Source organism: Aythya ferina (assembly GCF_964211825.1).
Source record: "Aythya ferina genome assembly, chromosome: Z".
NCBI classification, from domain to species: domain Eukaryota; kingdom Metazoa; phylum Chordata; class Aves; order Anseriformes; family Anatidae; genus Aythya; species Aythya ferina.
This window is the reverse complement of record NC_140299.1, coordinates 24,731,223-24,748,392: the sequence shown is the minus strand read 5'-3', so window position 1 is coordinate 24,748,392 and position 17,170 is coordinate 24,731,223. Positions and strand designations below refer to the sequence as shown.

Here is a 17,170-nt window from a genome sequence, read left to right as displayed (position 1 = left end):
AGGACCTTCAAAGTGAGCAAGGATCTGTAACATTTTAAGAGTACCAGATGAACTAATGTAAACGTTAGACTAACTTTTTAGGACTCTTGAATGCCCTGGAAGAAGAAGGAACGAATCACCCACCTTACGCTAATTTATTAACTCGCCATTAGGTTTCCATGTATTATGGAACAAGATCTGACTTTATATGTCTTAGTGTATACACTGCCATGATTCTGAGAAGTCTGTATTTGGTATTGCTTATTTAATACAACAGGTCACGTTTATGTTACTGAAGCATAGGTTAAACTATTTTACTTTAAATAGTTTTAGTCATTCAAGTTCAGTATTTTTTAACTCACAGTGGTGGGTAGTGAGGAGATTTCATTTATCAAAAGCAGCCGTTGTCACTACCTCCTCTTTGCTTTCTTAAAATCAATGCTGAAAATATCAGATGAATACTCTGAATACAATTGTGGTGCTCACAAAAAAAGAGAAATATTTAAAAGGAATAGCCTGTTGCACATCCTCCAACCCTCAAACAGCAGTCAAGTTTCAGAGGTAGACAGCATGTAGAAATACTAGATAATATAATCCGAATTTCTTTTACTCACCAGTGTTCCACGTCCTTAGGTCTTGGTCAACCACTTCAGAAGCCTGGCAATACCTAGAGAAATAATTGACTTAAAATGTAAGAAAGGTACAGAGCCAAAAACATTAAAACAATATTTATGATTAGTTTCTAGTGGCTAGAATGGCACAACTCCACTCAAAAGAGACTATAAGCATGCGGGTAACATTTCACTACCATGACACTTCTGCTCTGCTAGAAATGTAGCATACTGGACCTCACTCCAAACCACTAAGTCTCTAAAAAAAAAAAAAAGCATGTGTGAAGAAGTAACACATGAACCACTAACCATGCTCAACATTGCATCTTCTTCTCTTCCTCTATTTTATTACTAATATGTGCCAAGTTTTGAAAATAAAATTAAAATGATTTGCATATAACATTCAAATTCATAACAATGTTTTAAAGTTAGATGTGACTTAGGAAGAACTACAGAAGTTCCTAAAACAGTGAAATAAAATGAACTATGTAGCAGGCTCAACCCCTAAAGCTTAGAAGCATACATCCAGACCCCTTCCACCATTACTCCATAGATATTTCACGAAACTCAGAAATGAGACATGTAGTCCCCTACCTGTGTTGGACTTATCCCTTTACAGACCTAGGACTGACTACCTGGGGAGCAGGTCTGCTGAAAGAAAGCTGGGGACCCAGGTGGGGAACAGGCCAAAAGTAAGCCAGGAGTTAGCCCCAGGTGGTAATATGGAAGGCCAAGAATATGCTGGTGTTTACTCTACAGGCAAAACTCCCATTAATAAGAGATTATTCACTCTTACCATCCCTCCTGAAATACACAACTAGAACACCACATAAGTTTTGGATACCCAGTAGCAAAAATTTAAAAAAGGTAATAAAATAAGCTGACAAGGCTAGGTAAGGTTGATTCAGTGATGCTGAACACGATTTCCCACTTCCCACAATAATAACAAATTCTGAATATTTATACACACATCCACAGATGATATATGAAGAACCTCCCCATTTATACAAGAATAAACTGAGATGGAAGATCAGCAGACTCATTAGAGGTGTGATTTGGCTTTTGAGAATACGATTTTACAAGGGAAAATCTGCACAGATCTCCTAACAAAGCATGTTGCTGAGAGCAGGGGAAAAAATACTGGGAGCACTGGAGAGTCAAGAAAGGCTTAAAATCACCTCTGGATTCCCAGTACATGGAACACTCCACAAAAAAAAAAAAAAAAAAAAAAAAAGTAGCTGTGATTATTCCGACTTTTCCCTTCTGTCTTAAAGGTAGTTAACATGGCAATGAAAATACTGCAGCGTTAGCAGAGACAGAGGAACTACATTTCATTAACAAAAAGGTCACATTGTTTTCCTTTAGACTCAAGCACCTAAATGCATGGTCAGTTTTAAGTAGGCAAAATCAATGGATTTCTATGACAATTACAATTAAATTGTGTTTTTAAGGAAGTTTCTTCACACAGTCCTGGCTCCCTAAGAAATGGATAAAACACAGATGGGAAAACAAGATTAGCCCATAGAGATGGCAGTAGAACAGCTTCCTCTACTTGCCTAATACACAGCAACTATTTTTCTCACCCAAACACGGTAACAGCAACAAAAACAGAGGAGAGTAAGTACTATATTAAAAAGAAGAGAGCCTTTTTTGAGATTACATTTGTGACAAAGCAAGAAGAAATGGCACACACCTTCCATTCTCTCATCACCACACAGGCAGTGTGCATTTTCATCTATTCCACAGATGGCCAACACTCAACCCAAATCCTCCCAAACAAATATGAATGAGAAAAACACATTTGTGCATTTGGTCTGTCTCTCAGGAGCTCTTTCCTATAAATTTCTAAATAGCTCAGATGGAGTTCTACAACAGTTGACAAAACCACATAAAATCTATTTCTACTAAATTAACCTTAAATTTTGCTGCAGTAATCCCCTCTCTCCATCCAAAGAAAATACAACATTCTTAATTTTTAGCTACTTTCTTATTTGCACAGAGAAATATTTTAGTGCAATACATGGAGAAAGAGTCTTCTATACTGTATACCATGCAAAGCCATTGATCTAAACTTATTTACAGTTAGCAAGAGAAGCAAATAAGCTGGACACTGTTAACAGAACACAGCTATTTTGATAACTTCCCCTTATCACATACCCTGACTTTTTACACAACAGGAACAGGGTATACTCTGCCTCCCCAGCAAAAATGGAAAAAAATGATACAGATATATCCGCTGTATCTTAAAACATCCTTTTCAAGTAGCTTTTCTTTAGATACACTACTGTGTGATACTTCCATGTATTATACAACAGCAAGTATTCCAATCAAAGAAATATTTACTTACTTCAGGAAAGTTTGTATGACCAATTATGTCACTATGAATAGAAATAATTCATTCAATGGGTTCTTTGTCTTTTGCTATCAATGCAGAACAGTATAAAAAAAAAAAACATACTATTTTATAGGCGTCATTAAGGCTAGCTTCAGAAATAACAGCAAAACAAGAATGGGAAAACATTTTCTTTGGGGTTATACTATTAGCAGATTAGAAACCTCTAAATTAATTACAATAAACAAGAGAGGAAAATAACAGCTTATGATACATAATAGTTGTTGTTTTGTTTTGTTTTTAACATTTCTTCCCATGCTATTTTCTTTTCCACATACACAAGAAAAAAAAATTGCAGTTCTCCTTCTAGTATTTCTCCAGTATAATCTACCTAATTTGTTCAATGTAGATCATAATATATATCTACAGACACATAATTCAAAACTCAAAGCAGCATACCATGCAAAGCAATAAAATTTACAAGTTATTTCAACGAGAACAAAAAAAATCTCATTTTTTTTACACTACAGAAAGCATTTCACCCAAATGCACCTGCACTGAAGTTTACACCTAATAAAACCCAGATGTACTCCAAATATACTGCTGATCCATGCTCTTAATTCATGTTTTCCCATCACACCACCTTAACCAAGAAAATGGTACGGCCTAGTTTTACACATCATTAAAACGTTTAAACCAAATACTACGTTTTTATAATCCTAGCAATTCCCACAAAACTAAACAGAATAAATACAGCAGCATTAACAGACCTGCACTGTGAATGAAAGATCCCTCTTAGCCCATTACTTAATACAATAAGCACCTGAGAGATCAGTGAATTAAATTACCACATTTATTTAACAAGTCTGTTATTACTTACTGAAACAAAAGATATGCAAATTATTTTAGGTGAAGTTATTCATTAAAGTGAGTTAGATCCTACAGTGTTTACTTCGTTTAAATTTAAAACCTTATTTGAAATAAATAATATGAAACATCAGCTAGGAGTCCGATCCCACATTCTCTGAAATCACTGGGAGTTCTTATCTTTGGTGTTAACTGTGAGGATAAAAAGACATAAATTGTTTACTTTCAGGGCTGTGTAAAAGCACTTAGCAAGTCCACTTTCACAACACACTTCCTAAGTCACATCTCCATGTCACAGACAGGGACAGCAATGCAAAAAGGCAAGTCACCCTCACATGGCAGCACTGCGAGTTACAGCATTGTCAATGCTTTGGACTTACTCCATTAAACACATCACTTCTGACAACTCAAGAGCAACTGAACACCTTCCCTCATTAAGACAGCCAAACTCAGTGTGCAGCTTTGCAGTAATCTCTTCAAAAAGTACGTGTCCCCAGTCACCAAAAATGTCCTTGGCCCCATTTTGGACAGAAAGTCACTCTAGGTGGCTGCAGCTCCGCCACTACCATGAGTGACAAGACAAGAAGCAATTGAGAAAGCAGCTCTATCACACTGCTGTCATGGGCACAGCGACAGAGATGTGTCCCATGGACAGTCTCATCACCAGGCACAAGAAGACACCATGTCAACTTGTAACAGTGGGAGCAAGCTGGGAACAGGCAGACCTGCAACACCACTCCAGTCCGGTCTGTCAGCTCCAGCTGGGCTGAAACAGGCTCCTGGGCTGACAGACAAGGGTGAGGAGAGGACCCAGGGGAGGCCGAGTGGTGATGACAAGGCCCATTAATGCCCTCGTGGGCCCTGACATTTGTTTGCTAATTAAATACTCTTACCAATAGCATGTTCTTCAGCAATGAACTTGAAACACTTGGCCAGCTTAGGCTATTCTTTTTCCTAAATGTCAAATGGTTTAATAAATAACAACCTCTGAAGAGTATTATTAGCATCCAAATTATTGCCCCAGATTACCACACACTGTGGCCTGCAAAATGCTAAGTTTACAAATAGTCTACTGGCAGAAGTGGAACAGAATGACTCCAAGTGAGACAGCTCAATCTTCTTGTGAAGGCCTAGAGATGGTAATCTTGGAGTTTTGCAAGCACGTGTAAGCAAACAGCACACCGTTGTATTTAATGGGTAGACAGCCCAGCACTGTCACAGAACACTGCATGACTCTCCCATCATGATAGTTAGAACAGAAAATTTTTATCTCGCACACATGCACACATGCTCTTCAAATCAACGGCTGCAGGATTTGTTTTGTTTTCAATCCAGCATCTCTTTCTCATGCCAAAGTTATATTCAGAGTATCATCCCAGTGATGCAAACTGCGACTATTACAATTCAATGAAAACAATCAATAAAGTTTCCAAATGGCTTTACAAGATTCCTGCATTTTTGAGTACTCCTGCACCACAATCTAATTAGAAACCTGTTTTGTGGTTTCAGTTGAAATAAGAAATTTCCTTAAGCAAAATCTTCCCCTCTTCTGACCCTCACCTCCCAAAAAGCAGAATCATTTTAACATTCAAATTCTTTTACATTTAAGACAAGGTTTCTAACAGAACATCCAAACACATAACCAGCAACCAACTTACTAAGGCATGAATAAGATTTTACAAGACCTCAAAATACACTCTCAAACTCCTCTATGGTGCCAGGAAAACAGCACTGTATACCCTAAGCACATATTCTGTACTGGACTTATTTACAGGTTTTCCCCTCACAGTTTTTATTTGCAGAGATGTCATAATACATACACATTAAAAGTGACTTATAAAATTAAAGCAACCATAGATACTAGTGACGATTCTTAATAACCCATGTCCAGAGAAGGGCTACGAAGCTGGTGAAGGGCCTGGAACACAAGTCCTATGGGGAAAGGCTGAGGGAAATGGGGTTGTTTAGTCTGGAGAAGAGGAGGCTCAGGAGAGACCTTATTGCTCTCTACAACTACCTGAAAGAAAGGTGTGGGGAGATTGGGGTCAACTCATTATCTCACAGATAATTAGGAATAAGACTAAAGGGAATGGCCTCAAGCTGCACCAGGGGAGGTTCAGATTGGGTATTATGAAAAATTTCTTCTCAGAAAGAGCAGTCAGGCATTGGAAGAGGTTGCCCAGGGCGGTGTTGGTGTCACCATTCCTGGAGGTCCTTAAGGAAAGGGTAGATGTAATACTTAGCGACATGGTCTAGTGGCAATATTGGTGGTGGGTGGACAGTTGGACTGGATGATCTTAGAGGTCTTTTCCAACCTTAATAACTTTATGATAACCTTCCACCAGTGTAAAGCTTCTTTATAATCATGAAACACTTCAGTGGTTCATTTAATAACCTTGCTAAGTCACAAAACCTAGAACTTGGACTAGTTTGAGGAGAAGGAACTTGCTTTGAGGTCAAGCTGAATGGCCCATCTGAACATTAGCCATCCAGTAGGCCTATCATGCACTCAGACTTTAAACTAAAGCTTAAAAAAAAAAAAAAAAAAAAAAAAAAAGTACTGCTTAGGACACCAACATCTTTATTGTTCCTTCAAACTTAAGATATTCTATGATTCTGTTGATGTCTCAGAACTGATTTTCAGTCTTGCAGAAACAGAAGACGAAAACCAAATGCAATATTCAATGCAAAGAAAAAACAGAGACACTGGGCAAGGTTCCATGTGCCTGTCTTTAGTGTTTCAGTAAACTCTTGTTATTAAAACAAAAATCCTTACTCAAGTTTTATCTGCCCAGCATTCCTGCTCTGGAGAACATCCTGCAGTTTCTACAGATGCCTGAAAATTCTTAAGTAATCTCTATCCAGCTTGCTTTTCTAAAGGAACAAATCATAGTCACAAATGCTTCCCTCGAATACGCACACTTGGGCTTCCTAGCCAGAAGTGACTAATCTTTACAATCCCCAAAACAGGTATTCAACATACCAGAAAGTTTATGGCAATCAAAAGATTACTTCCTACAATATTTACTGAAACTCATGAAAAGGTGTTTGTCATGAAAAAGATCCATGTTGAATTAGGAAGAGAGAACAGCTGAACTGATCAAGGGAGAGTTGAGAAAAGATGCAATTTTGCCCTCTTTCACCTAGAAAAACTGAAAGTGCTAAAAATGAAACATAATTGTTTCCTACAGTTACTGTAAGTGGTTAAAATGTAAGAAAAAAAGAAGGCATATTGAAACAACAAGCCAATGTTGGAGCAGGAACATAATAATCATAAACTAACTGTGAATGTGTCTAAGTTGCACATTAAAATATTACTTCTATGCCATCAGAAATACAAAGATTCTACAGCAGCCTTTAAAGAGAAGTGGAGACAGAAAGTATAGTTTTATGTCAGAAGTTGATGACATGTTAAAAGGAATTGCATACAGCCTGATTGCCTGCAATACCAAGGGAACAAACTTGAAAGCTCTTCTCATCCAAATATATATACATTTTTTACAATAAGTTAGCACACCTTCAATCACCTCACAGAAAGTATGTACTTAATACCTTAAAGCCACCCCAAACCCTACTGTTAAAAGTGAGACACACATTGTAAGTTCATTTAAAATACTCTTCAAGTATTAAATGTTAAAATGCAGTTTCTCGTCTAAGCCTTGTCGTCCCTACATGGTTATGGAACTATTAGCTGTGTCCTGTTCTTTTGATTCTCAAATGCTGCTGACAACTGCATTTATTAATCTTTAATCTGCACAAGAGATCTATATTGAATAAATTCACAAAGTCATGTTTAAAGAACATGAAATACTTGGCCATTTATGTCATTCTAGACCAAGGCTAAAAAACAAGACATGGTGATATAAATATGTTTATTTTTAATATGATTAGCTCTTTTGTTTTTTGTGAAGTGCATAAACAAAGTAATATCCATGAAAAAAAAAATATTTTGAAACAAAACATGAAAAACTAAGGTCAAGCAGACCTCCACAAAAACAAAGAAGGGAGAAATTGGTCAGTTCACAAAGCACAAGCAAAACAGCCTTTAAAAATCCATAGGAAATATTTCTTTAAGGATATATAAACTCTGCTTTAGCCTTCATGGATCTCTCTACCAATTGAGCTAAGAGACAACACTTGACCAGAGCATTAACAAACATATATGAAAATTCCTTCTGTTCCCTCATTCTCTCAAAACATTGTGTTTTGCTATTTTGTTAGCGATGAATATTTTAACTGGCATCGGACACTTCCTTGCTAACAGAGTAAACCTAATGATGAATATGCAAGGTGGTGACAAGTTAAGGACCAGCCAACAAGGGAGTGAGATGGAAGGCTCCCATTCCAAACCCTTGGAAGGCAGGAAAATGCATCAGTACTAATCTCATGCCCCACTCCAGGTTTGAGGGCCAAGAAAATCTGCAAATGAGTTCACAGCTCTCTTAACCATTCAGTTTAACACTACAAGACCATTCTTAAAACTTCCACCAGAGCTCAATGACTTCCAAGAAACCACTATCAGACTCTGAAATAAGATATAATGTTGTCTGTTCAGTGAAGTTTGCTATAATTTAAGAATCAACAAATTTGTTAGGCAGATTCATGGTAGCACATTCTTTTCAGTTTATGTTGGACCAAATAACTTAAAAAAAATAATCTTCTATGTATAAATTACACATATTAACAATAGTTTCAATTCTGCAGCAACTGAAAACATATTTTTCAAGACATATGTGTGTATGTATGTGTGAGAGAAGGCAATCATACTGGGAAAAATTATGAATAGCCCAGCTTCCATGAGCTTTCTTATGAATTATGAACAAATTCCAAAAACATGAATCAGAAAATTCTTTAAGTCTCATTGTCTGGTTGGTGCACTAATTTAAATCTGTAATTCTGTAAAGCTTTAAACTGTAAATTTGAGACCTTATCTACTAACCTTTTCTCCTTAACTAGCTTTCTGAAGTCTGAAGTATTTGTATGGGCAGTCTATCTTTTTAAGGGATTTTTCCAATGCAGGCTGAGTTTCAGAACACAACATGAGTGTATTTTCTTACATAATTGTTTTCTTATGGTATTTCAGCAATTGAATATTGATTCAAAACCTCTTACAGGCAGAGCTGGCTGCTTTAAATTATTGCTTTTGAAAACGCACAGATGATATGCAGCTACTTTACTCCCCAATATCCTTTGCAGCATTTAAAAGAGTTCTCAAGTAAAGGGAGAAAATTATACAGATATTACAGATATACACAATCTCTTTCATATTCATATACGTAATATATTCTGGCTCAACTCAGGTGGTCTCCAGAGGTTTGGGCTCTCTAGAAAGAGTGAAATATCTGAAACAGACATTTTTCTTATTCATTTATTAGCACTGTTTTCAAAGGACTGTTCAGAGAATGAAGCCCAAGAAAAATGCAAATTCTCCACTCCACACTCAACTAACAAAGCATCCAATCGTTCCCACTGAGCTCCAGTTCATTTTGTATCCACATGTAAGTGATTAAGAGTACATTGTTTGAAACTTAATTCCACATCTGTTCTTCTGTGGGACTTGGAAAACTGATGCATTTTTCTGATAATTGTTTGCAGAGAGGATAATCACAAGCATGTGTAATAGTATCCTAAAGTGTAAGGGGAAAACACCATGAATCTAAGATTTTTTTTCTGAATATTTTTGTTTCTTTTCTGAGTAGATAATATATATATATATATTCTCAGATTAAAATGATTAATAATGGCTTGAGAAGCTATCCATTATAACTTAAAAAAAAAAAAAAGCAAAGCCCAACAAGTGTGTGGTGGGTTTTTTGTTGTTGTTTGTTTGTTTTGTTTTGTTTTAAAACATCCCAGTAGTTTACCCAGAGAGCTAAAAATCCATTTTGTGGTCTGCCAGGTAACTTCAAAAAATTATTTAAAAGTGGCAAAAGCAATAACACATAAAATACATGGCTTCTTCATGAAGCCATACAGTTATGAGAGAACTTTCTACAGTTCAGAGAGTCAGCATCTTGTGAATGGATCACACATTTCAGTGATAAGGATGTATTTTCTTTAGATCTCTAATGAAATACTGACAAGCACAGAAAAGTAGATAAGAACTCTTCACTGTTTTTGCTAATGTAAGTGCAGACAATATCAAAGGGTACTGGGGAATGTAAGGTTCAAGAAAGCACTTTTCCATGTGAGATGCAGTTGGATGCTAAATTTCTCATTTGCTCAAGAAATTACTGGACAAGTTAATGAAAGAAAGATCCACTGAAAGTGATTAAACACAAACTTGCCGCCTTTGACTCAGTACATCCTTGAGATGCGGAACAATGGATAATACAAAAGCACCAGTGTATATTTACTCCGTTCTCTAGGCCACTGGCTATCACTACATACTAGGCTAAATAAAACTTTGGTCTACTTTTTTATTTATGGCCTTAGGACATTATATATATGTATATATAGGTCAAGTGAAGGTCCAAGATACTGGACCTTCACTTCAAAGCAAGTACAAGAGTGGCATTAACTGTAATGATTCAGGAAGAAATTCATAGGGATGTCATAAGGTAGCTAAAAACGCCTTTAAAAAAAAAAAAAAAAAAAAAGCTTAATGCTGAGCTTGAAGTAATAATTAGTCATCAATGAGGACATGTCAAAGAAAGGCCAAAATTTCAGTTCAGTCAGAGCAAACTGATGAGTCAGTTAAAGAAACCAGATACTGCTGCCAACTTGTACAATTTTATTGTGAACTTCCTGACACTTGATGATTTTGTTAGACTGCAAATGCCAGAGATACATGATTAGCTCACATTTTAAGAGGTGTTTTCAAATTTTTCTCTGTACTCACTAGGACTAGAAACATGGATGACATTAGAAGCTAAATTCACTTAAATTGTAGGATCAAGAGAGTATTTATCTTCTTTCTTTTTCAGTTTTCATTGTTTGTTTGTTTGTTTGTTTTTTCTCCTCCTCCTTTTTCTTTGCTGGTTCTGGCAATAGCGAAAACAAGGTTAAAACCCAGAATTCCCACATGTTGCCAGTTCTGAAACTCTGAAACACTGAAAAACCTCAGATGAACTAGATTAAAAACATGAATGGGAACTGGGTGGACTTCCTGAAGCAGAGAAGTAGAAAAGGCACAGGAGAAATAAAGTTCAACTAACAAACTAACAAAACACTTATAATGCATAAAAAGACACTATTTGGAGAAGGCAAAAAGTCGATCTTCTACAGCAAAGTAACTGCTGGATTTCAAAAGTTTTCTGCTAAGCAAAATTGCTATCTTGCATTAATTAATTAAGGACTTCAATTTAAAATGTGTAGGATAACCCACTCCATAAGTCAGAACAGACAAAAAGGACCTGTTGCATATGATAGTTATATATTGTTAATTTCATTATGTAACATAAAGAATGCCACAAAGAAAAGATTGAAAATGCAGAGCATGTGATCAGACGGCATTGTGCTTTGGAAGAAATATTCCTACCAGATCTGTATTGAAGCTTAGCAGCTTCAACATACAAGTAGCTTCAATACACTTCAGAAGTAGTTTCAATACACTTAAAACACTAAAAGAATAAGCAATATTGCTTGAACAAGGACTAAAATACAACATATAGCCTTATTTTTACATCAAAAGGTGTCAGTTTATGCACGTGTGATTATCATACCAATCAACAACTGTTAATGTATCAACCCAACTGTATCATACCCAGCTGTAGACAATAATGACTGAGTTTTATTGTCTCATTTAATATAATTTAATACTTTAAAGAATCACTGAAGGCTCCCTGCTGGTCAGATAAGATTAGACAGTCATTAACCATCTGCAGACAAAGATCAGGTGAACAAGCAAAATTCCCTCCCACACCTCCAACCATACTAATGCCAAGACAGCACCAAAGTTTTCACAACTTTCTTTCCATGTGCTCTAGGCACTGGAAGACGTGTACTTTTATTTATTGATTTATTTTTAAGTATGAGTATCCTCTGCCAACAGCATTTCCTAAAAAATTACAACTTTTTTTTTTAATAGTTACATGTGGGCATATGAATATGCTACACCCCCATATTTATACCCCAAAAATATAAACTTAGCTGCTTCAAACATGTGTCTTTTTCTTTTCTTTTTTTTCTTTCTTTTTTTTTTTTTTCCCTGCTAGGGTGACCAAAAGGCTAAACAAAATTCAGTACACATAGGAGTCCCACAGGTCCAATCCACTTTGTCCTTCTGTAATTGTACTAAAAGCTTGCCTGGAGTCTCTCAAGGCATCTGGAGTTGACACTTCTCCTATTTATCCAGCTAAAGAAAGGTCCCCTGCTTCTCCCCTGCCAATACCATGAAGAATTTAATGCATCAGCAGGGACTTGAAGCCTGAAACTCTATCCAGTATTTTCATAAAACGATTCACAGACTTGCACTGACTTCTTTTGACTTAGAGCAAAGGGTTTCCATGCAGCAATTTGGAACTAGATTAATCCACTCATTTCCAGCAGGAGGAGAGCAGACGGAGAGCACTGTAACATACAACCACTGAACTGATTTTAACATACTGAGACAGAAGAGAAATCCCAATCGGAATGGCTTCATGCCTTCTTAAAAAGATTACAGCACCTATTTAATGCCTCCTGTGAAAAAAGTAAGGATGAACACCAAGCAACGGAACAGAAAATTAAGCTGGCAATAAAACAAAAGGGGAACCAAGAAACATGAAGAGACTCTGCTTTTTACTTTACAAGAGGAAAGCAGCTTGGAACCAAATCTTACTCCACATCAACACTCCCTGTAACAACAAAGAACCAGAGGAGGAACCAGATCAAAGGAACGTTCATGAGCAAAGCTGAACACATTCTCTTTTTTATAACTAAAATAAAAGACAAATACATAACACAGAAAGAAACCCTTTCCTACCACATTTACTGATAAATTTGTCAAAGAAATGCTCATCCACACTTCCACTTTTATTATCCCATCCAGTATAATAAGTATCAGAAAGGCTAGTTATTCTGCATTTAGCTTTTTGAGAATGGACTAATTTTGTGAATAATTTTGTGATTAATGCCACTCCAACTTTTTTAAATTGCTTGTTAGTGCAAAATGGCATGTTCGCTTTTTCTGAAACTTGAGATGTCCTCCATTAACACAGGACAAAAGGTCGAAGTGTGCAAAATGTGAATTTTATTTAAAGTACACAAAAAACCCACATAGCAGCTTTTCTGTAAGAAATCAGAAGTTTATTCCAGTCAAAGTAAGAGAAAACAATAGCCGTCAAACATGAAAAGAAGTGACAGAAAATGAAAGAAGAGAAGATGGAATACAGGCATTTCTTTTACTTCTACAGTGCTTTTTTTAGCCACCAGATAGCAGACAGATCTACCATTCCTATATACCAAGTCTTATATAACATCCAGTCTCACATATTATAAAATGTCCTTTCAATTCCAGGGCACCTACTATTGAGATCCTAAAATTTATCTTCATCTTCCAAATTCTTTATCAAGGTCAACCTCAGTGACTCAGGATTCATCAAACTTCAGTCTCAGAATCATCAGAAATATCTGAAGTAATCAAGAAACAAGTTATATGTAATAATCCAGAAGCACAGCAGAAAATAATCGTATTACAAAGCCCTTGGTTTATGCATAGTCACACATTAATAATGGAAATTAGAAACTCAACTTGCAAGTAGCAGGAGGGCCATTCTCTAACAAAAGTAGTGATATGGAGGGAGGGCCATATCACGTACAAAAGGTATGCATCTTCACAAGTCATAGACAGCATAAATATTTCACAATCACTGAACACTCAGGAAGGATATTAATATCCCATAATACACACTAAAGTTTCTGCAGCTCTTTCCAGTTTTCTGGAAACAAAGTTCAGCCAGCGAAAAGCACATTCAGGATTGTGCATACATGTACAGCATTCCAGCTTCCCCATATAACAAGTCATCCACAGGAAATGCTCTTTCAAAAAGTTCAGTTAATTTTTGAAATGTCCCTGTCATTTCTCTTCTGAATAATTTACAGTCTTACTAAAAATACTTGATATGCTAACAGTGTTTTTAGGTAGAATAAACTCATAAGTATTCTAATGAAAGATTCCTAATGATTAACTAAAAACCTAATTGCACAAAAAAAAAAAAACAAAAAAAAACAAAAAAAAAACAGACACTAGTATTAGATATTGTTAATTTCTGGGTATGTATTCAAGACACTTGTAACATTGCTCTTATTAGGCTATGTACTCTGGGTGTCCCTGCTTCAGCAGCAGGGTAGGACCAGATGGCCTCTGGAGGTCCCTTCCAACCTCAGCCAGTCTGCAGTTCTGTGAATTAATCTCTCATATTGCATTGCAAGATAGAGTACTTCTATAAAGCGTGTTCTCAAGTTTAAAAATACTTCAAAAAGCCTGTATATCTACAACAAGTTTTTATTACTCCTGCAACCTAAACAGTTTGCCTTTACTTAATTAGATACCATTTTGGCTTTTCCAATACAAGCAAAACAGTGTTACCTACTATACTTGCCATTTGAAGCATTTCAAAGAGGTGTAACATGTTTATTTATTTATTTATTTTTCAATTTATTTACATAACAGTAGAAGCATGAACTACATTTTTTCTTCTGGATTTATTATTACTGTATACCCAATGAACACATGGCTACAGCAGAAAACCTGGTAGAAGGTGCACCAACAGCCCCCAGGCCGCTGCCATCAGGGCTTGTGGTGTGGACCCACAGAGCACCCCCACACTTTGTCACATAAGCTTGTTGGTGACCATCCCTCCAAGATTAATCTGTTATATAGATCCTACTTATTTTAGTCTTTTGTCACTGCTGTTCAAAAGCAGTTTAGATACTAAACAAGCTATCAGGTTTTAAACTCTGTCCTGCATAAGGCATGAATACAGAGACTCCCCTCTCCAGAACCTAGCTTGCTGAACAGATGTGTGTTTTAATACTTAAGGTGAAGGAAAGATCTAAATAACCAAATGCCGGAACATTGCATATTGGGCAACATCATTCACTGAATCACAGATGAAGCCATCACAAATGCAAAGCCCCTGTGGTATTATTGATAAACTGGTTTGAATTCAACTTTTCCATAACTTTCCAGGAAAGCTAAGTGATTTTTTTGATGTATGGTGGAATCTATTTACAACATTTATTCAGTGCAAACTGCCAGAGTCCTGCTATTTCCTACAAAAGAATGGAGACCCCTGCCTTCACTTTATAGGTAGTAGTACCTCAGTGTTTCTGGTACCTTCCTTTGAGGTGCTATAAAATTTAACAGAACTTTTGGAGCCCACCCTGATGGCACCCTATAACAAAAAGTACAGATTTTGACTACTAGTAAGATACAATACAAATTAATTCAGAACTGTGCGCTCACTTAATTCATAATACATTCCCTGAGTTTTCTTCTTCTTCTTTTTTTTTTTTTTTCCAAAGATTTTTCAAACATATTCAAATTAAATATAGATTTTGATGCAGTACTTTGTCCTCACCTGTACTCCTCTTCCTTAGGCACCTGCTTATGGTTGTAGATGTGGACGTGGCTGCTTTTCCCACAGAGCAGCCAAATCAAAGGCAACCAGTGCCAACTGATATGACACAGCCGTGCTGCCGCACAGAAAGACAACTGACTGGTAAATCGTACCTGGGAAAACAGTCCAAGTGGTCTGGCCAGAGCAGGGATAGCTGAAGAGTCTCTGGCAGACAGAGGGATTCAGAAACGCATACTCCTCATCCAGAAATTGCCTGCCTGCCCTGCTGGCTCCAGCAGAGCAGGAGCCATGTGTGGTTTCTGCAGCCTAAATTTCCTTTTCTTTGGGATAACAGCCTGAACTCCACCAGCAGTGGCTCAGTCCAGCCCCTCAGGAAATAAACATCTGGCTCTTGACATTGATACATGAAGAAAAACCTGCTTCTGGGTAGACAATACACAGATCTGTAATTCTGAGCATTCCCAGCCTACATTTGAATTTTGGTGAAGTAAGGAACTTAAACAGCTAAACACACAGACTTTACACAGTAGACATCCTGAGATCTCACGACATTTAGCTCCCAACAAGCTTTTTTTGTTTTGTTGTTGTTGTTATAAGTAAGAATCAAAACCCTGTACATTTTCCAGGCTTATTTGTAAGGTTAAAAGCTTAGTAAAATTATTTACCCCATTTCTAAGTACTCACTGGCAACCTTAAAGACAAACAGTTCAGGATGGTGGCACGTACTGACATTAAGCTTGGCTCTCAAAGCTTCATGCCTAACATAATGGCTTCCTGCAAAGTCAATTAGAAGCATCTTGATCCTGAAAGTTTTTATTATTATTATTACTTTTATCAAAGATCAATCAACTAAACACTACTTCATTTTCTCCAACCATCAACATTACTTTCTTCGTAAACAACCTACAGTGTTTCCATTATCACACTATATCACACTACAATCAAACTCCACAAATATTTACAGGTAGTTTTAAAAGCCTGATCAAAGAAGCTTTTTACTGGTAGTTGGTTGCCTCAATCACTTTTTTTGACAATTTTAAAAATTACATGCATCAATGATCAGGAACCTGTGAGGCCAGAGACTTCACTTCATATAGCCTTTAGTCACAGTTGGTGTTTTTTTGGTTGTATTTTTTTGTTGATGTTGTTGTTTTTGTTTTGTCGCTATAAAGTAATATAAAGATGCATATCACATTTGGCTTTTTAAAATGTGTTGCTTGCAATTGTCATCTAGCAAAAAAAAAAAAAAAAATCACAGGCAGCTGCTGCTGACAAACAAGGAAAAGAGAAACCTTTTCTTTCTGCATCTTCAAAATCAGAAGCCTTATGGAAATTCTGGAAACTTTACATGTATATAAAACCAAAGTTGAATGTTATGCTACAAAAAGCATGTTCTTCATGACAATTAGTAATTATGTCTTTTAGGTTTAACGCAGTTTTGCAGCTCCAAAGTTCTTAGTAGTGAATTGATTTCAGTTCCTTTAAACCTTTATCTAATCCTATTAACTATCTACCACAGAATGATTAAATGATTAACATTCAAGAACCTTACTACTGCAGGTCTGGCTTCTTCAGTTATAGACTTCACCAAGGATTTCACCACCAGCCTCTTACTGTTTGTAAGGCAAAGCCTTGTTTACTGAGAACCTTTCAAAGTTTTGTTTAAAGTTTACAGTGCTCTTGTGAGACCCCACCTAGAGGGCTGTGTTCAGCTCTAGGGTCCCCAGCACAAGGAGGACATACTAGAACATACTAGAACAAGTCCAGAGAAGGGACACGAAGATGATCAAGGGGCTGTCTTCTCATATGAAGACAGGCTGAGGGAGTTGGGGCTGTTCAACTGGAGAAGAGAAGGCTCCAAGGAGACCTTATAACAA

General features: G+C 36.6%; 1 protein-coding gene across 3 annotated transcripts in view; it reads right to left on the bottom strand.

Moving 5' to 3' along the window:
* Nucleotides 1-17,170, bottom strand: part of LHFPL2 (LHFPL tetraspan subfamily member 2) — a 132,573-nt gene that overhangs the window by 57,732 nt on the left and 57,671 nt on the right. For all 3 annotated transcript variants that reach the window (XM_084505264.1, XM_084505265.1, XM_084505262.1), the window contains exon 2: nucleotides 594-646. The gene's annotated coding sequence lies outside the window, so the exon portion shown is untranslated. The remainder of the gene's footprint in view (nucleotides 1-593; nucleotides 647-17,170) is intronic.